This window comes from Cupressus sempervirens, chromosome 8 (genome assembly GCF_028749045.1).
Source record: "Cupressus sempervirens isolate cs-2001-9-10 chromosome 8, ASM2874904v1, whole genome shotgun sequence".
NCBI classification, from domain to species: domain Eukaryota; kingdom Viridiplantae; phylum Streptophyta; class Pinopsida; order Cupressales; family Cupressaceae; genus Cupressus; species Cupressus sempervirens.
The window spans coordinates 353,751,270-353,773,876 of NC_143125.1; positions in this window are offsets into that span (position 1 = coordinate 353,751,270).

Genomic DNA, 22,607 nt, shown 5'->3' on the forward strand with positions numbered 1-22,607 from the left:
TATCCAATCTCAATTCTGGGTATTTAATTTTTTGAAATTTTTTTTTATTGCAATTTGCAACAATAGAAATTTTGATTTTAACTGTCTTAGGTTTACACTTTACAATTATTTTAAATAGGCCCTGAAGAAGAATTTTGTGTAATAACCAGTAGCAGGCATGGGCAAAACAAAGTCAAAAACCTCTTGTACGAGTGCAAGCATAAATGAAAAGAAACACATTATAGAACTTAGGCAAGTGCTACAAACCCTAGGTTTCACCGATGAATGTCATGATTATTTTGATCTTGTTATCCATGGATATTTAAAAATCATGAAAATTAGACATTCATTGTTTAATAAGTGGAAAGATCCACAGAAGGGAAGAATTTATTACAAATATAACAATAGTATTGGTGCACATACAAATAAACTAGCTGCTCTGGTTATTGGATTAGCAAACCTTGCTGTACTTGAAGTATTCCCTTGCCCTGAAATTGTAATGCTATGTGCTCATAATTACGATGAAAATAGAAAGGCAATTGTAAATCAAAACACCCAGGAGGAAATTTTATCCATAAGTGAGAGTGAATTTTTCACTCTGTTAGACCTAGGGCTAGGGTTTAAACTAGAAAGCTCTAACGAGCGCATTGACTTAAATAAACTAGCACAGGCTTATGACAAACTGGAAAAAGTTTTTCAAGATTCATTTATTAAGGGTTTAATAAACTCAGAGTCCTCTAGTTCTATTAGTGTTACACTGGACATAGACCATAAGCCTCCTTATCAATATGATATTTTTGTGCCATGGGTTTAGAATACTATTTCTTTGTTATCATTTTTTCTATTATTAAATAGTAACAAGGAAGTGGGGGCCAATGTTCTTGAAATGATTTATAATATCCATTGTCGAGGTGAGTCAATTGAGCAGGTAGATGTAAGATATAATTTTGTTTAGCACATTGTTGAATCTATGCAACAACAATTACTGATGATTAAACAAAGTAAAACTACAAGCAAGACCAAGACATTTAGGTTCACAAGTTACTTGTGCTACCTTCTATTAGCAAAGAATCACTCAATATTTGAGATAGAGAACAACAAGCTTGATATTGAGGTCTATAAGTTTGATGAGAGAACCCAGAAGAAATTAGAGACTCCAAGTCCAGTATATGAGTGGACACATAAGATGAGGATGACTGCTACAAATAAAAATTACAACCATTTTGTAGACTTCTTTTTGACACCTATACCAAAAAATCATAGGCACTTCGATGCCTAGATTGCCTGTGTCTTGTAAAGATTGCATTCAACTGGGAAGTCAGATTCAATTGGCTGACTGGTTCTTCATGGAAGAGTACACTATCTTAAGGTTTTATGATTCAGCGGTTGAACCCTGCAAACTTCCAATGCATGTTATAAAAAGGGTTTTTGCATTGAAATATGTACGGAAGATGGAGAGCGTAGATGAACTTTTCAGTGGACAACAAAAGAAAACGATATTTCCTTCCTTGCCTTTTGCAATTGGAGGCCTCACATTTGAGAGAAAGGCTTTCAAACTGGCAAATGAATTGGTAAATTTTTTTGGCTTTGATTTTGTCAGTCACTGGAATTATGATCCACTGAACATAATAAAAATGAGACTTATTTCCAATAGGAACTCTGCGAGCAAATATCAACATTAAGAGATGCCATTGATAGAAAAGTCTAAAAACAAGGATTCATGGGATGAGGTTAAGAAAGAGATGGAGAAACATGCAACAGAGAATAATATTTCAATGCAATAATTGTCATCCCAAATTACGACATTGCAGAAATCAGAGCCTCTGACATACTTAAATTTCTACAATAAAACATCTCTACCTTTTAAGAGGTCTATGCCTAAAGAAATTAAAAAGGCATGCACAACTGAAATGTGGTGTCAAACCAAGATGACTGATTTTTGGAAAATGAGGCAAAATTTGGGCGAACCAAAGACATCAGTTGGTTTTGATGAAATTGAGGATGAAATTTTCAGCAATTATTGGAATAAAGAGCATCCAATTGTATTATATGATTTTGGTAGTGACAGTGATAATGAAAGGAAAAAGGATCTCTAGTCTGATGCTGACATTCAAGGTATTCAGGATTCTAGGTCAACTGGGGGCAGAGATATTGTTACACTTCAAATGAGTGATTTTGTTAAACAAACGTATAGTAGAGGGGCAAGTATGATACAAAAAATGGGTTATGCAAGTATAGGGCCCATTGGTGCAAGTGGTGAAGGGATTTGAAATCTAGTTCCTGTACCAGACCCACCCAAAACAGGATGTAAACCAATCATTGGACTCTCTAAGAATGAAGATGATTCATCTAGAAAGAGGAAAAAACATTATGCCTTTGCTTTTGAAGGTCATCCCAAAACATTATTTGTTAAATCTTCGAATCCAGTTGTAGTTGATCCCACATGCACTAGCATGGATGAACCTTGTGCAAAAAAGTAAAAAGTTATGACAATTACACTACCAACAATGTTAGCGGTTACTTCACCAATGTATGCACTAGTAGCTTTTGTACAAAACCTAGAAAATAGTCCTAAAATGCCAGAATTTGGAATGGGCCATCTTTAGTCTGTTGGCAATCCTCAAAATAAAATTGTAGGTGGAGTAAGATTAACTAGATTTGGAGGAGCACACAAGAATACAACTGATAATTCACCTTTCGAACACTCAATTGTGTTAGCAAACCAAATTTTAGTTTGAACGAGTTTGCATCAAAGTTTGAATAGACAAGTGAAAGAAATAGGCAAATTATGAAGACTTTGAAAAGTGATGCAGTTGTTGAATGTCATGGATCTACTAACAGAATATTTTCAACATATGATCCAAACAATGAAATGATGAACTTCATGGCTATTATGCCCCTGGGTAGAGATAATAATCCACCACAAAATGTAATAAATCCTAACGATATACAAGTTACCAGTTTTCAAATGGATTTGTCAAAAGTGAAAAATATTGACAAAATCAATATATCAAAAGAGAGCAACAAAATGGGCTACTTTACACTTTTGAAAGAGGAGAGGGAAAAAAAAAGGCTTAGAAAACAAATAGAAAAGTTACAAGCATATCTTGATAATGTGAAGGTGAAGGAGAAAGCAGAAGACAATAGGTTTAAAGAATTGCAAAATAGGATAAATAAATCTTCTCCTATAGAGGCAATTGTCCAGCAAGAAAAGATGAATGAACAAGTGCAAAAATTGACTAAAGAATTGGATGAGTGCCAAAAAAGACTTTAGCATGAACAAGCCTCTACTGCACAGTTGTTCAAGTCTATAGAGAGTAGTGCACAGGTCAACAATAAATTGAAAACTGAGCTAGACTATGCTGCCAAGGAAAATAATATTTTGAAGACTGAATTGGAGAATGAAAAGAAACATTTGGTGTCTAGAGAAAATATGATTTTTAATTTGCAAAAGGAATTGGGGAATGATAAGAAAAAAGAGGAGTCTAGTGCAAAACAATCAAAAATTTGAATAAGCAATTGGAGAATATGAAAAAAAGAGAGGAGTGAATTGCAAAAACTATCAGTAATTTGGAGAAGTAATTGGAGAATGCAAATAAAATAGAGTCTAGTGCCATTGCAAGCACTAACACAATCCACCACATGAAGAGGGAATTGGAGAATGCAAATAAAATAGAGTCTAGTGCCATTGCAAGCACTAACACAATCCACCACATGAAGAGGGAATTGGAGAATGCAAAGAAAAAAGAGGAGTTAGCTGCAAAGAAAATCTTCGATTTGAGAAAGGAATTGGAGAACGTGAAGAAAGAGAAGTCTACTGACTCTACTCAAAGACTCCATGATTTGAAGAAGGAATTGGACAATGCGAAGAAAAAGGAGTCGTCCACTGCAAAGACAATCCATAATTTGAAAAGGGAACTTGAGGATGAGAAGAAAAAAGAGGTAACTACTGCAAAGACAATCCAAGATTTGAAGAAGAAATTGGAGGATGAAAGGAAGAGAGCAACTAATTAGCAAGGGCAACTAGAGGAAATACAAAAAAAGAGTGAAAAAAAGATGTCTCAAATGAAGAAAAAGATGGAGAATGTAATGGTAGAAAAAAAAGCGACCTCTTCCGAAGACCATCATGTGAAGGATACTATAATAAACATGGTTAAGCTTATCAAAAAAAAAATTTGGGGCAAAATAATGAAAAACAATGATAGTTTGTTTGAATGGCTTGATTTAAATAGCAATATCAGACTTGTCTTTGAAAATGTAAAAAGTGATATTTTTGGTAAAAGATAAATCTTCACCAATTCCTTAAAAAATCTTTTTGACCAAATTTTGAATAAAGTAAAGATATCCAATGATAGAGATTTGGCAAATCATGGAATAAACAACCGCTTGGATGCCTTTATAATGACCATTGAAGTCGGTCACCATTGTGAGCAAGTAACAGAAATAGGTGAAGCTCTCAAATCTGCTTCCAAAGAATTGAAGAAGATGAATAACATCATACTGAACTTGTTGACTATTGGATTACCAAATCCAGCTGACTCAAATGGCAGATTCATTGGAAAAGAAAATTACATGAAAAGGTTGCAGGACAACATGAATTACGATTTAGGCAACTTTCCTGAGGAAACCACTCCAGAAAGAATTGCAAGTTGCATCAAACCACTGTTAACAATGAATGAAGTTGTAGATAAATTTCTCCATTCATGTAAAAATATCTTTCAAAAGTATTTATTGTTGACGAGGTTACAACTATTTAGCTACAACCTCAAACAAATGGAGCTTCCAAATGATGCAAAATGGAGCGCCCTAAAGAAATTCTTAGAAGCTAGGTCATCTTCTCAAACTGAAGTTGTTATGGTTGCTGTCATTAGCAATCATGACTCATAGCTAATAGCACTAAGTAACAACTTAGTAAGTGATAGTACTATGATCATTTTGTTACTTGTTGCTCTTTAATTTCAAATTTTGGATTTAATTTCAACTTTGTTTAATGTTAATTGTTAAAGGAATCAAGAGCCAACATATTAGGATAGTTGGGCAGCCAAGAACTGGTATACTATTACTACACAGAGCAGATGGAATTTTTTTTTCCTAGTCCTACTACTTGAAAAAATTGTACAATTGGCAATGTGATTGTATAGTACCAAAGTAACAAGAATCAAAACCGAATCGAAATCGGCAAACTCAAATCGAATTGTGAATCGAATTGTTGAATCATATGAATCGCCATGATTCTTGGAACTATGTTGTATACACATAATGTATTATGTAGTAATAATATGATTATATATATAATTAAAAACCGACCTACAACTATTGTTGCTCCCTTATATCTATAAAAGGGAATTCATGGTCATTTCAATTTGACATTGATTCATTTGCAAAGGGTTGTAATTGAAAATTGTTAAATGTATTATGTTGCAAGATGATTTATAATTATAAATTATAATAAGTTTTTTTTTATAAATAGAGCTTATTTTGTTAAATGCATTATGTTACAATTTTTTAAAGAAACTAGAATCAATGAAAATCTCAATATGTAAGTTTGTAACATCAACATGTTCAAAAAATAATAATTTAAGCATCTATAAAGGGACAATGAATGAAGGCTATAAATTAACTTCTACAAACATGTTACATAATTAATTAATAGGTAGAGTCTTAGATCAGAGCTACTAGCCTACTACTTGACTCACACATAAGTTAGAACTTGAGGTTGAGACTCTACTATAATTGCCATTCCACCTGGACCGGCTTAGCATCACTATCATCAGAATCCTCCTCATTTATTGCATACAATATTTCATTGTCTGTTGTGTTTTCTTCAAATTCACTGTAAGTGTTAGACTCACTATGCATGCCAAAGTCAACATCATTTTCATTACTTCCAATATCAGGATATGAACCACTGCCACTGCCACTGCCACTTGGGTTTGAAATGGTGGCAATCCCTCTTTTTTGACATTGGTTTCTCCAAATGCTGACAACCCTGTCATAGGGGAAATTTTCTACCTCATACCTAGAATTATAGAGCCTTAGACAATTATCCAAATTTTTGTCTAATTTGTTTCTAACCTTTGACTTCAAGAAGCCCAAAGTACTGAAAACTCTCTCATCCTCCACTGAACCCAATATCATTGTCAAACATAAATTAGTAAGCTTGAAATATTCTGGTATTGCCTCTCTCAACTGATTTCTCTCACCAAAGTTTTTCCAACGCTTTGTTACCGCTCCCTCTTCATTTGGGTTCTCCATAAGAGCATATTGTTCCCTCATTATGTTTGCAAAAGAATATGATTGATCTCTCAGTCGAGATTCATCTAAAATTCCATTTATAGTGACTCCATTGATTACTTTAGGTTTGCAAAAATGCTGAATCAAAACTGTCATCCTTCTTCAAAAATAAGTTGGACAATTTAGAGACCAATATTGTGGAAATACAATTGACATTGCTTCGAGCAGTTCCTCTGGAGGGAATCTAAATCTGATTTTTGATGAAAGATTATAGCAAACTCACTTGACAGAGTCAAGCACAAAGTCTTTGATCTTCTTGAAGTCTTCACTTGTAAGACGTGAAAGTACCTTCTTTGGTACTGATTCAACTTTGTTTCCTGCTTCCTTGGGGTTGGAGTCAGGGTTGACGTGGGCATAGTACTACATTGGTATGTTAACTCCACGTACCCTGGCATATACCTTATCATTTGCATCAATATATAAAAATTTTCTAGGATTGTTCAAATATGAGATTTTTAACCACTTTGCAAACTTTGTTTCATCTAATGGTATTAATCGGTATAGAGTATCTAGGCTACTACATGTCATTTTACGCAGCTTATTATATTCTGCAATTTACATAGCTCTTTGTTGAACTTTTTTTATAATATTTCTCATGTCCTATAGCATGGGGAGAATAGATGATAAAGTTAAGATTACTTTAATATTAGTTAGGCTTGAATATAGCCGAGGGAATCTATCTTACACATAGTGGATTAGTCCAAGCAATGATGAGTATTCAAACATTACTCGATGCGCTGATCCATCCAAAGAGATTCATCTGGTATCATTGTCTTTAAGAAGCTTCTTCCCATCAGCAAGTCCTTCAACAAAGTGTTGAAATTCCCGAATTCGTTTTGGACTGTGACAGAAGTATTGGTAAATCTCTTTGATTAGAGATTCCACTTTACTTACACAACCAAAATTGCTAACAATTCTAAAAGCTAGATTCATTCGATGGGCCATGCAATGAATGAGAATAGCATAGGGTGCCAAATCATTCATGATCTTTTTGCAAAGACCACCTTTATGACCTTGCGTAATCAAAGCTCCATCCACTCCAACACACACCAAATTTTTGGAAATCTCCATGCTATCCAAACCTCTAGATTTAATTAGAGTAGTCTTTAATAATTCATATAAATTTTCAATTGTCGTATTACGATTCAATTTAGCAACAGATAGTAGAAATGGTTGACAACAAAGATTGTTTACAATATAAACATGCATGCACACCTAGGAAGTATTATCAATTGCTATAACTTCATCTAGAGACAATGCAATGAAATTAGAGTCTTTAATTTTGTCCTTCAAATCTTCTTTTCCAACTTGTGCAAGACATCTATCCCATTCCCACCCGCTGTTTACTGACCAGTGACTGTTCGGATAGTTTTGAGTTTTCAAAAAGTGCAATAAGGTAGGAATTGAAGGGTAGTTTGTCATAGGACATCCTCTTTGCAATATATAAAACACCACACTTAATTGAACTACATTTCTCATATTTTGCACTTTCGTTGCTTTCCCAATGAAATCTTCAATGGAACCTTTTACTGCAGAATGCTTCTCCCATAATTGCTGGTGTAACTCATATATTTTGACATTCCTGATATGCAGACAGTTCTCCTTTGTTTTCCAAGTTAGCATGGATTTTTCAACTCCATCTATAGTTTCCTTCTTGTAAAGTTTACCAACATGCTTTTCTATGGTATCAATTTTAAGCTGCAACCTCTTCTCCTTCTTTGTTATCTCTGTGCAAATATTACATTTGCATTTTGCAAGAGGCTCACCATCGATTGGATTGGGCATTGGTTCAATGAACCAGTACTTTTCCACCCATTCTAATTGAAAATTCTTTTTGGACAGATCCCAGTGAGATCAATTTTTCGTCGATTCCAATTTTCTTTTCCCCTTTTGTGCATGAACACGATTTATGGAATCAGTTTTGGCTTTCTCACCTGACTGGTCTGGGACTAAATCCAACTCTATAATCTTAGTTTGTGACTCCCTACTTAGGGTAAGTGCCTCCAAATCTTGTTCAAGTTCGTCCTTGACAGAGATATCAAGTTCACCAACTTGAACTTCAATACGCTCTAAGGGTCCAACTTCTGATGAATCTCCTTTTTCAATAACCACTGGAGATCTAACTTGTAAATCTTGTAGGTTGCCAACATTTCCACCACCAAAATATGTCGCTATGGTTCTGCGTTTTGGTAATGGTGGCCTCTCTTGGCTTTTAGGGATCCTATTGGAACCTTGTTACCCCTCTTGTTTGACATGGCAAACCAATAAAGGTTGCAAAAAAAATTAACTTAGTTGTTGAAAAAAAGACTCAACTACTTAGAATACATATAATAATAATAATATGATTCATTCTCAAAAAAATAGTACTACTACTATGGTACTATAGTCTACGGTACTACCCAATATAATTCACAAACCTATAGGCTATCCTAGCATGTGAGATGTCTAGTCACCAACGCACACTGGATAGTAAAACTAAAAAAATAACCAGTACCACTATACTAGTGGTCCAGTACCACCATTGACATAAAAAATAAATTAAAAATCACTTGCCTTTTACAATAACCAGGGTCCACGAGTTAATGGCCAATGCACTCAGCACTCTAAAAGTTCGGTAGCAATAAGAAATGCCAGTCTCCAGACCAGAAAATAGTGAATTGTGTAGAATAATAATATCTTATAGTCTAATCTAGGTTGGTGAATTAGGCTAGATTAACAAGAGGGAATGTCAAATGCAAGCAAAATGCACCTTCCTATGCAAGCCCATAGTAGGAAATAGTTGGCTAAATGGGGCTGGTGATCGACACACGTCGATAAAATGGTTGGCGACACTTAATGTAGGGAAAATTATTTGGTTGTAGTAATGGCGAGAGAACATGGGCCAATAAGAAATAAAATGCAAAGGCTAGCGATATGTTTAAAATAAATGTATCCAAAATGTATATTGCATTGGCGATTGGATCAATATTATTGACCAATCATGTGATAACTAATGGGCGACTACCTTGGGCATTGGACCCAAATCCATATCGGGTGACGTAGTTGACCTACGTTGCATGTGCTATTTGCCAAATGATGATTGACTTGTCAGACGGGATTGCCAAAAGGCAAAGATTCACCACTAAAGTAATCCCTATTGTTGATCCACTTCTTACTAATGTTAGTTTTGATTTCTCCTAGAAATCGTCTATGTTGCAACCCCTCTCTCACCATCTCCTATAACTAAGAAATCTTCTAAGCCTAGGGGTAGACCATCGAAAGCATCAAAAGCTAAAATAGAAGTTGATGCAGGGATCTAGTCAACTTTGGATGGTAATTTTTCTACCTTTAAACAATTGACAAGGAGCACTAGGAGTGCTCCTTGTCAGTTATGAAGATCCTCTCATGGAATGTTAGGGGCATTAATGCCCCTGACAAATGTAATAGGATCAAGTAGTGTCTTGATTCTATTCAATGTGATATAATCTTGCTTCAGGAGACTAAGCTATCAACAAATAAATTTTAGGAATATGTTGGATGTTGGTTGACATGGAATTCCTCACATGTTCTTAGCTTAGGTGCTTCTAAGGGCCTTGCTGTATTATGGAATCCAAAGACTATCAAGGCTCAACATCTTCATCAAGAAACTAATTGGCAAATGTTATCCATTCAACACTTTAAACTTTCATTTCATTTGATTAATGTTTATGGGCCTACCCCTACGTCTAATAAAAAAAGTTTATGGCTTACTCTTACAGGTTTTATCCAGCAATTAGTAGGTGCCAAATTTATTATTGCCGGTGACTTTAATGCCATTCTTCATCCTAGGGATAAGTATGGAGGTATTATTCCCCCACCTAGAGCTACCCAGGACTTTAATGCCTTTGTTAACAATAATGCTCTATTTGATGTTCCCCCACAAGCTGGATCTTTCACTTGGACTAATAGAAGAGATGGGTTCCACCAGATTGTAGTTGGAAATTGGCAAATTATACTATCAAATTAGATATACTACCATATTCAGAATCTGACCATTTCCCTATTCAGTTGTCCATTCTTCCATCAGATTCTCCTCTTACTAGTTTTTCTATACCATCTTCTAAGTTTGAAACTGTATGTTATCGTCATCCCCACTTTGATGACCTCTTGAAAAATGGTGGAAGGATACTCCACTAGAGCTAGGACCCAAAATGTTTCAGTTTGACAAGAAAATACAATATGTCAAAGGGCTTATCAAGATTTGGAATAAACATTTAAAAAAAAATATTTTTGAGGAGAAAAAGGTGGTAGAAGAAAAACTAGCTAAGATTAATGAACACATTTTACTCCATGGTTTAAATGCTGATATGCATTCAAGACAAAATAATTTGCAAGAGGAGTGGTCTAAATTATGTAAGCCAGAAGAGTATTGGAGACAAAAGTCTAGAGAATTGTGGCTCAACAAGGGGACCAGAATACTAAGTTTTTCATGTATCTACCAACCAAAAGAAGGCTAATAACACAATCTTTACAATTCATGACCATCTAGGAAATTTGATTTCTAACGCTAAGGGCATTCAAACTGAGTGTAAGGTTCTTCTCTAATCTTCTTTCCCCTCCATTGCATGATCCACTCTCTTCCCACTTTATGGATGAGATCTTGGATTCCATTCCTTCTTTGATTACAAAATAAGACAATTTGATTCTTATGACGCCTTTTACTCTTTTTGAGATTCATGGTGTAGTATTTTCTATGTCTACTAATAAGGCACCAGGCCTTGATGGGTTCATTGCATTATTTTTTCAAAAATGTTGGGATGTAATTTGTTTTGAATTGCTTGAGGCTCTTAAAGAATCCAGTTGAAATATTTCTATTTTGAAGAACTGTAATACCAACAATATTGCTCTCATCCCATAGGTTAATGATCCCTATTCTTTTGCTGATTTCTGTCCTATTTCTTTATGTAACACTATCTATAAGATTATCACAAAGGCTATTTATTTGTGACTTAAGCCCATTATTCCAAAAATTATATCAAGGGAATAAGGGGGTTTTGTTCCTGGTCGAGAAATAGTTGAGGGAGCTATTATAGCCCATGAGACCCTTCATTCCATCAAAGAACATACTATTTCGGCCTTTGTTGTCAAATTAGATATGATGAAGGCTTACAATAAACTAAATTGGTCTTTTCTTCTTCTAGTCCATTAGTTTGGTTTTTCTTCTAGGTGGTGTAAATGGATTAAAGCTTGCATTTTAGGTGCACATTTTTCTATTCTCATTAATGGTCCACCAACAGGTTTCTTTGCCTCTTCCCAAGGAGTTCGTCAAGGTGAACCTCTTTCTCCATTCTTATTTATCATTATGGTAGAGGCCCTCAACAAACTTATTAACTCTTTTAATCAAAAAGGGTTGTGGAAAGGTATCAATATTATAGGTACATCTTTGTCCATAACCCATTCTCTTTTTGCTGATGATACATTACTTTTTGGATCATCTACTTATCAAGAAGCATAGAGTATGAAGAAAGCCATTGACCTATATACACAAGTTTTAGGTCAATGTATCAATGCAACTAAATCTAAAATTTAAGTTTTTAATACATCCCAATTGGCTTCTCAAAGAATAATTTTTCTTCTTGATTTTCCTCGTGATTATTTACCTTTTACTTATCTTGGTGTTCCCTTTTTTATGGGATTAAAAAAACCCTCTTATTGGAAATTTGCGATTGATCATATCAATAATAGACTTAGTGCTAGGAAGGTTCGATGGTTATCCCTCTCAGGTAGAATCTTGCTTATCAAAACTATTTTTTCTACCATTCCTAACTATTACTTCTCCATTCTACAAGCCCCTAAAAGTATCATCTCTCAAATTGAAACTTTAATCCACACCTTTCTTTGGTTAGATAATTTGAATGCTCAAAAGAAAATACTACAAAATTCTATTTATGCCATGTCAAGCTCTTGTAGAATAGGAGGTGTTGGACTTCCCAACATTACCAATAGGAATAGGGCTTTCAATGCTAAACTTGTTTGAAAAATGTATGAAAAATCCTCTACCAAATGGTGTCGCCTTTTGCAAGAGAAATATTTAGATAACTTGGAACCTTCCAGAGTTCTTACTATGCTAGACCCACCAAAGGGGTCTCTCATTTGGGATTTCATAATGGCTTCTCAAAAAGTTATTACTTCATTCATATCATGGCAAGTGAACAACGAGGATAGTGTCAATTTTTGGTTTGATTTATGGAATGCCCCCCCGCCCTCACTTGCCATTATTGATTCTCTAAAGGATTTTTCAAACATAGTGATTCAAGCTTGGGTGACATCCTTTTCTACTTATGTCTCAGCTATTCATAGGTTTACAGGGCTAGTCATTTGGCAAGACTCCTCATTTCTTCCTATATCCCACTATCAGGCTGCTTCATTCAAACAAGTACTAACTAAAAGGAATGTCTTTATGTCTAATCATTCAGATTGCCTCTTTTGGGTTCTATCTAAAGATGGTAAATACTCTATTAAACTAGGATACTTGGCTCTCCAACATAACTAGTATAATCAAGCCACATATTGTGCTTTTGACTTTTGCTGGAATAGCTCAGTTTTTCCAAAAGCAAGTTGCTTTGCATGGATTTCACTGAAGAACCAAATTTTAATTAGTGATCATCTTCACAAATTGAATATTTCTGATCCCTTTAACTATGTGCTCTGTTTGCAAGTTATAGAAACAATAGATCACCTCCTTTTAAATTTCCCTTTTGCCCAAGATTGTTGGCATTTTATCCTTGATAAGCTTAATTTCCATATGCCATTACCTAATTCTCTATGGGATTTATTCCAAGCATGGCCAATCTTATACTCTAAATCAATGTTTTCATGTCTTTGGAAGTGCATCCCTACATCTATAGTATGGACAATTTGGTGGGAAAGAAACAAGAGAATTTTTAGACAGACGTCATCTATAATACCTCAATTTTTGAAAGGATTAGAGAGATCAATTGTTGAGCTTGTTAATGCTTCAGTAAGTAAATATAGGGGTAAACACATTTTTTCTCCTTAAGGTGGCTATGTTATTTAGTAGTAGAAGGGTTTACTTTTTCCTCATCTTCCTGCGCCATTATGTCCATCCAAGATTCCTCTTAGCCGAGCACAATCCAAGTGGATTCCTCCAAGTGAGGGTTTTTTCAAACTCAAGTTTGATGGGGCCTCTAGAGGAAATCTAGGCAACTCTGGCTATGACATATTCATTAGAGATTTTAAAGGTCATGTGATTGCAACAAAATCATATTCTCTCCCTCAGTGTACTAATAACAAAGCTGAGGCCTTGGCCTTGCTTTTTGGTTTCAAACTTGCAAAATCAGTTTCTATATCTAAGTTACATGTTGAAGGGGATTCATCCATTATTATTAATGCATGTATTAAACATCATGTATATAATTGGTCCATACAGTATATATTACATTAAGTATGGTCTCTTCTTGATTCAATTTCTGAATGTTACATCATGCATACTTATAGAGAAGGAATTTTTTTAGTTGATTGTTTGCCCAATTTGGGTACTGATGGGGTTTATATTAGCTATTTACTTTCCCCACTTAACCTTCTTGATCTCCCCAACTTGGTAAACATTAAGACAAAATAATATGTTTAGAATAAGGCTGAGTGATCCTCATATTTTATTTGATAGTAAATCATGACTTCTCTATGATTTCGCATGTTTTCTCTTTTATGGATCTCACTTGTTCTTTTGAGATACTATATGCAGGTCAAGGTCTTGGATTATACTTGCATCAGATGGCCTTCTAATATCATGGCCTTAATTGAAGTTTTCGATCTAGATTAGTGATGGTAATCTCTGTGACAGTTTTTGGCTAGGCTCTAGGTCTTATCTTTGGCACCAATCAATGAATTGTATTCATATGAGTTTTGGGCTCTTTGTAATTACTATATTCTCGATCTAGGAATCTCTAGGACAAGATTCATTAGTGTTGATAGATACTCTCTCTTGATGTAATATTTTTTCTGCTGCATCCCTTTTTTGTATCAAGCAATGACCAAAGTTTTTCTTTTCTGGTTCTTTTCTCTAGGAGCTTTTTTGAATCAATTATTATTAATATAAATATAATGTTTCACCCAAAAGAAGAAGAAATATAAACATGAATAAAATACAACCTACAGTTGCCATATTAATTATTAGACATTAAAGTATAATGACAAGAGGATTCAAATGAACAAATTATATGTTGAAAAGAAAAACTAAAAACTAAAATATTCCTTAGCCCAAATAAACCCAAAATGTGTATATGATTTGAATTAGTTGAACTAAAAAAAATAGTAGTTTGAGTATTCAAGATCCTAAATAAAATCTCTCCATGTTGGATTAATGAATTAGTTTAGAGAAAGAAAAATCCATATGTATTATAGTGAATATATTGTTATCCTTTTTTAGATAGATAACATTTAATTGTATTAAAGTAGATAAGATTTACAATGTATCAACTATTAAAAGCTTGCCACTATTATGAGTATCTTGACACAAATCTTAAATGACTTCCACCCACAACCCTATATTACATTAGACAAAATGGGCATGAACACCTAGCCAAAAAATCATACACCCTTGCATTCGTAGTGACCATACATAGTAAAAAAGAAGTAACATAACAATACCAAAGACTGGAAGTGACACAAACATAGACCAACAACACTTAAACCACTTGTTTGAGTCTTCTTTGGTGAAGTTTGGGAAGCCTCAATCAACACCCTTCACCTACTCCTTACCCTTGTTCACAAGTCCCCGAGGGCACTTCCCACCTGCTATGGTAGCAATATATGCACCTACCTTGGAAAAATTGACCCACATGCCTAACACTACCTCTTCCCCTGAGGTTTCTTGAGCAATCTGAGGAATTAGAGGTTCCCCTGGCATCCTCACACTTGCTTGGTGTCAATTTTATATGGCCTTTCCTAGTGCCCTCCTTATACCACATCATCTCTTCCAGGAAAGTGGTTACCTTTCTTCACCCCTTTAAAGTTTTCAGAATGTGCACGCCTTATGGAGAGGCTGAGGACCAGATGACTATAGGTTGAACCTGAGAGTTGCTACCACCAATACACTACCAAGGGCCATGACCCATGTCCAACCCAACACCCAAAATGACTTTGTCAATAATTTTGTCAATCCCAAGTAGCCATTGGGGGTCTTGTTGGCCATTTTTGCCCCCATTCAGCCCATCATTGATAATTGATTTGAGAAATCTTCAATGAGCTAAATTCTTTGATGTGGGTTGACATGCTTTTTAGTCGGGTTAACATCTTGTGTTAACTCAAGTTCTTCATATGCTGAGCTAGATCAATTCCTTCATGTGCCAAGCTAGTTTAGTCCCTTCATTGATTGAGTTAGCCCATTTTTCCTTCATGTGCTGAGTTGCGGGTTAATAAATGTTTCTTCTAGGGTTAACATTGTGCATTAACTATTTTTTCTATTTTGAGAAGTGACTCTTCAACTGTGTATTGGGGAATGTGCTGACAAATGAATGCCAAGTGGTGGGCCAATTTACTCACCATCAGATTAAGGATCATCTATGGTTGTCTCTATGTCGCTATGCAAAGTTGTAAGGTAGTTATTTCACGCAACATAGAAAGCACTTGCCGAGTTGGCTCATTTTTCCTTCATGTCGAGTTGTGGGTTAACGTGTGTTTTCTACCCGAGCTAATATTTTGTGTTAACCATAATCATTGCTACCTCTTCAACTGAACATTCAAGAAATGTGCCAACCAACTGTTGCATGCCACATGGAAGATCATTCTTATGCTAGGTTGCTTTTAATCAAACAGTGGTAGTATTTTTGCATTGCTTCCTTTTGCTCTTGTGAAGATACGATGGCCATTAGATCTTGGGGCATCTTGTGGGTATTTTGAGTGCATCTCACCCATCTGTGGTTATAAAGGAAAATATGCATCTACAATTGGGTTTTATTCACTTTTTGAGGAGATTTTTGCAGCACCTTTTTCATCCATATTTGAATGAAGATCTACATCGATGGTTCATGGTCAACTCTATATTTTTGCACTAGGTTAACTTGCATGTTATCCCATCCTGCATTTTCTTTAAGAATAATGTGGATTTATTTGTTGTGCCTATGGCACGTTGCAAGGATTGATCTTTAATGCTGAATCGACATTTTGGGGCTTGTTCCATGGCATTAATGCATCTCCATGCCTTATTAATGATTGTAATGATCAAATCTCATGGGATTTGGTTTCTTATGGCTGGATGTATTTGTCTTTGCCCTTCTTGTCACTTCTACAACATATTGTATTTCAAGATCAGATTTTGTTCTAATATTCTTTTATTGTTGCTCTTTGTAACTTGACTCCATCTTGTGGGGTTTGAACTTCAAGTTAGATCTAAGTTATGCCTGAACTCTATAAAGGCAAGTTGCAAATACTTTTTCTGAGTTCTTCTTTGTTTGCATTTTTTGCATGAACATTATGCTATGTAATTTCTTGCCTTCCATTAATGAAATAGTTTTCTTTCTTTACCTCTTCTTGCCATTTGTCAAACGTGCATGTATCTTTCCTTTTGGTGGGTGTTTCTTTCTAGTTCTCAAGGTTTGTATGTTGTGTCTAAACTGTTGATGGTTGTTGTATAAGTGAAGATGTCTTTCCTTTCAGCACTTCAACCAGTTACAAACCTGCATGTGGATTCTTAGAGATAGAATAGAGTCAAGACTAGTGTATTCTAAACTTTTTATTGATGTGTTGTGCATACATGGACAGAGTCGTAACCACCATTCTATCTCAGTGCATCATCTCCCTTTCCCTTTTTGCATTTTAATTTAATTTCTCTTTCTCCCTTTTCCTCTCAAGCAGTAGTTTAGGTGCACCCTAATAGTAAGGAAACTGGGCTTCTCGGGAGATTCAACCTCAAAGTGAAAGTCCCACACTTGGAGGTTGTTTCCATGTTGCAAAAGGTTGCTTGAGGGTCAAACCTCAAGCAAGGGTGAAAAAATTTTGTGACAACAATTTTTGGCATGCCCGGTGAGACACAGATTCAACTTCATAAGTATGTTGGTTAGCTAGTTTTAAGATCCATTCATTAAGGAATTGGGTGTTTTTCTTGTTTCAATCAACCTTTGGAGGCATTAATTCAACACCATGGCAACTCTATGAAATTTTCTGTTTCATTTAGACCAAGTGCTAGTATGTGTAAAGATCATCACTAATCTTTTATGTTTTCAAGATTTTCTATGAGATTAGTTAATTGAATTCTTTATCATGGATATTTTTCATAGAGATCCTTGCCATTTTCCCCCATATCATGATGAGGCTATTCCTCATCCCTCTCACTCCCTACATCAACCTACCCAGTCTCCCTTGGAACCTTGTAGTGTTTGCATATCAAAGGCAAGATTACTCTATGATCACTTAGATAGCTTGGGTTTTAAGTTTGCTAAACTTGGAAGATTTTTCAGCTATGTTGAAAATCCATACCTAGATACATATTATGGGGATTTTTCTCATATTATGCTCATTATGACTATTTGGATGGAAGAGTTACAAAATGATAGGGATACATGGGAAGATGACCCTCTTGTTTGTAGCATGGTGTCTGAGGTTTATGATATTTTTGAGTTGGCTCATCATGTTCCCCTTAGAATGCAGTGGAAAGAAGAGGATAGGGAGAGACAAAGAAATTTTGAGGAGAATCTTGCAAGGTAAGTTATTGCAGCAAGAGAGGAGGAAATGAGGCTACATTTGGCTCATTTTCAAACCAAAGAAGTAGGTGTAGCCCTTTCTCCAAAATATGTCATTCCAAGCTTTAAGAAGACCCCTCCATTACAAGAGCCTATTGTTATAACCCCTCCACTCCCTGTACAAGAAAGATGGTTAGGTCATGAGCCTTCCACACCTATCATCATTTCACTCTTTCAGGGTGGACCAGTTGTATGGACTCCTGATGGCCCAAACATGAAATTTTGGGAGAATGAAACAAAGCAAGTAGAACCACAAGGGGAGGAGTTGCAGCCTGCTAAGGAGGCAAATGAGGTTGCTATTGAGAAGAAGGACAAGGATCCAATCCTCTTATTTTAAGAGCTTCCCTCCTTTGTTGAGGAAGAAGAGAACTATGAGGTTGTTCCTATTCTTGAGGAACAAAATTTGGCTTTTGAGCCTAGGATGGAACCTGAGGGCTTGCTGCAAAAAGAAGAAAATCTAGATCATGTGTTGCAGCAGGAGGTCTCCCATGATATGAAAGAGGAAGTCTTGCCTTTACTACCCCAAGTTCAAGAAGTATCAGTTACTCTTCATGAACCACTACACATCTAGAGGGAGAAACCTTGTTGTAGTAGCTACAAACACAAAAAAGGTGATTTGAGGCATAGCTTTCAAGGAGGCTTGAGGCAAAAGTTGTAAAGAGGCTAAAAGCCCAACAACAAGAGCATGAAGCAATTCTTACAAGGGAGTTGGCTGCACAAAATGAACAGTGTGAGGAGCTATAAGAGAGGCTAACGAGCATGATGAGTGCTACATTAGAGGTAGAAAAATATAACCACCCTTCCCTCCCACATCACAAGAGCCTGTACAAGTGCAGGAGGTGCAACCCCTTGTTTGCAAGGTTTTAGATGGGCTTGAGGAGGAATACATGTTGCAACTACAACATGAAGAACACACACTACCATCCATACCATCAGAGCTAGCTCTTGCTGGCCAAGAGGATACAACTATTGCAAAGCATAACAATGAGGTCAAGGCTGATTGCTTAGACCTAAAGCTATCAAGAGGATGTCCCATCAGACATCTAGCTCTGCAACAATGCAAGTTACCCCTGGTCATGCTCATTCTAGACTATGAGGAAGAAGATCACAAAGAGGAGCAAGTATTTTTTGCTCCAAAAAGTAATGCCCTAGTGCTAGAAGGATTCATTGTCTTTAGAATTAGGAAAGAGGTTTTCCATGCAACAACATGTTTGTCATGCTTGCTGTCATTTTCAACAACCCATGTGCATGGGAAAAGAAATCAACTTGTGAGGAAAGGCAGCTACTTGAACAAGCCAGTCAATGGCTTTGTTTGATATTTTTGTCTGTAAATACTTGTACATATTAGAATAGGTGTTTTTTGCTTTCCAAGAAGTGCATGAGCACATTTGCTCCTTTTTTGGAGTCGTTTTGAGCTTTCTGGAGCTTCCTAGAGCTTTGTTTTTGCCAGTTGTAGAATTTTGTAAAGTTGCAGGTAAGATAATGTGTCATTTCTTGCTGATGACTCTATGCCCAATGGATTTCTTAAGGATATTGGTCTATGCTTAGCAGGAAAGCATCCCCTCTAAGTCACCAAGAATGTTGGCCATTTTTGCCCCCATTCAGCCCATCATTGATAACCGATCTAAGAAATCTTCAATGGATTGGATTCTTTGATGTGGGTTAACATGCTTTTCGGTTGAGTTAACATCTCATGTTAACTCGGGTTCTTCATATGCCGATCTAGTTTAATTCCTTCATGTGTCGAGCTAGTTTAGTCCCTTCATTGACCGAGTTGGCCCACTTTTCCTTCATGTGTCGAGTTGCAGGTTAACAGATGTTTCTTCCAAGCTTAACATTGTGCATTAACCCTTTTCGCTATTTTGAGAAGTGACTCTTCAATCGTGTATTGGAGAATGTGCTAAAAAATGAATGCCAAGTGGTGGGCCAATTTACTCACCATTAGATTAAGGATCATCTATGCTTGTCGCTATGTTACTATGCAAAGTTGCAAGGTAGTTATTTCATGTGACATAGCAAGCACTTGCCGAGTTAGCTCATTTTTCCTTCATGTGCGAAGTTGTGGGTTAACACACATTTTCTGTTGGGTTAACATTTCGCATTAACCATAATTGCTACTGCCTCTTCAACTGAACATTGAAGAAATGTGCCAACCAATTGTTGCATGCCACATGATAGATCCTTCTTATGCTGGGTTGCTTTTAATTGGATGATGGTCATATATTTTTGCATCACTTCCTTTTTCTCTTGCAAAGATAAGATGGCTGTTAGATCTTGGGGCATGTTGTGGGTATTTTGAGTGCATCTTAGCCATCTGTGGTTACAAAGGAAAATATGCATCTACAAGTGGATTTTATTCACTCATTGAGGAGATTTCTACAACATCCTGGCCATCCATATTTAAATGAAGATCTACATCAATGGTTCACATCTTTGGAGGGTAAATTAGATTTTTCCACATGGGTCAACTCTATATTTTTATGGTGGGTTAACTTCTGTGTTATCCCATCCCAAATTTTCTTTGATAGTGATGCAAATTTATATGTTGCGGCCATGGCACATTGCAAGGATTGAACTTTAATGCAAAACTGACATTTTGGGGCTTGTTCCATGGCATTAATTCATCTCCATGCCTCATTAATGATTGTAATGATCAAATCTCATAGGATTTGATTTCTTATGGCTAGATGCATTTTTCTTTGCCCTTCCTGTCACTTCTATAGCATATTGTATTTCATGATCAGATTTCATTCTGATATTCTTTTATTGTTGCTCTTTGCAACTTGACTCCATCTTGTGGGGTTTGAAATTCAAGTTAGATCTAACTTATGCCTTAACTCTATAAAGACAAGTTGTAAATACTTTTTCTGGGTTCTTCTCTGTCTGCATTTTTTGCATCAACACTATTCTATGTAATTTCTTGCCTTCCATTAATGAAATAGTTTTCTTTCCTTACCTCTTCTTGCCATTTTTCAAACATGCACGTATCTTGCTTTTTGGTGGTTTTTTCTTTCTAGTTTTCAAGGTTTGTTTGTTGTGTCCAAACTGTTGATGGTTGCTGTATAAGTGAAGATGTCTTTCCTTTTAGCACTTCAACCAGTTACAAACCTGCATGTGCATTCTTGGAGATAGAATAGAGTTGAGACTAGTGTATTCTAAACTTTTCATTGATGTGCTGTGCATACATGGATAGAGTCATAACCACCATTCTATCTTGGTGCATCACCTCCCTTTCCCTTTCTACATTTTAATTTTAGTTCTCTTTCTCCCTTTTCCTCTCAAGTAGTAGTTCAGGTGCACCTTGATAGTAAGGAAACCAACCTTCTCCAGAGATTTAGCCTCAAAGTGCAAGTCTTGCACTTGGAGGTTGTTTCCATGTTGCACAAGGTCGCTTGAGGGTCAACCCTCAAGCAGGGGTGCATACTTTCGTGACAACAGGTCCCTCCAAGCTACCACAACCCGCCTTACTTCCTACTTGGATTCACTTACCATCAAAAGCCAACACCACAAACAGAGATGCAATATCCAAATTGGACCTCTGACTAATATGTATTGAGGTATTCTAGTCCAAATATCTCAAAAATACCAGTCATAAACTTCTTCTCCTCAAATAGAAAGATGTTCATCAGCCTTCTCACCGAAACCTTTCCCTCATAAGACTATCTAGTTGTCTAATTCCAATGCAAAGTTGGCCTCCATCTCAAAATCTACACATAACCCACTGCTTACACATCAAAATTTGACCCTTTCCTTTAACTATCCCTTGAACCCTTTAGAAGCACTAATTGTGAAGAGTGCCAACTTATGATTCCAATGCCTTTGCCATGGGCGAAGAGGTACAACTTTATGAATGCTTGTCCAACTCAAGAAAATTGCTTCATAATTGAATATGGTGGTCACTCATGGGGTGGGAAATTTAAGTGTCCAATTCCAAATTCCTAATCCTCCAATCTTATTGTAAAAGTCTAAGGTCTTCAAACATTTCATATTTTCTCTCCAAGGAACCTTCCACTCCAATATTTGCCAACTTATCTATCAATTTGTTAGCCTCCCAATATGTGTGGTAGAATTAGAAATCTTTGAATTCTTGTAGTAGACTATTTATTTGATTTATATAGTTCTCAAGGTACCATGACTCCAATTTCCCTTTCTTAATTCCATTGATAATAATCTTAGAATCTCCCTCCAAATGCACTTTTCTTATACCAAATTTGGTCCCTAAAATAAGAGCCTCTTTTTCTTCTTCATATTCTACCACAATATTGGTGTCATCCTTTAGGCATTTGGCATCAAGGGCTAAGATGTTTCCCTCATGGTCCCGTGTAATGCTCCCACATCCCGATGGCCCAGGATTGCCTCTTGCCACCCCATCAAAATTTATCTTAATCCACCCCTTCTCTCATGGGAGCCAAGTGCATTTTTCTCTTTGATGACAAGGATCAACCCTTGGAAGCCCATTAACGGGTTGAATATATTATTATCTTATGTTAGATAAAAAATTATGTTTTTAATATAAAATTATTTAGTATCTATTGAAAATATAAAAGAGGAAAGTTTATATTTATGATTGGATAGAAAGATAACACTATTCTTATCTTATTTGTTTTGTGACATAAA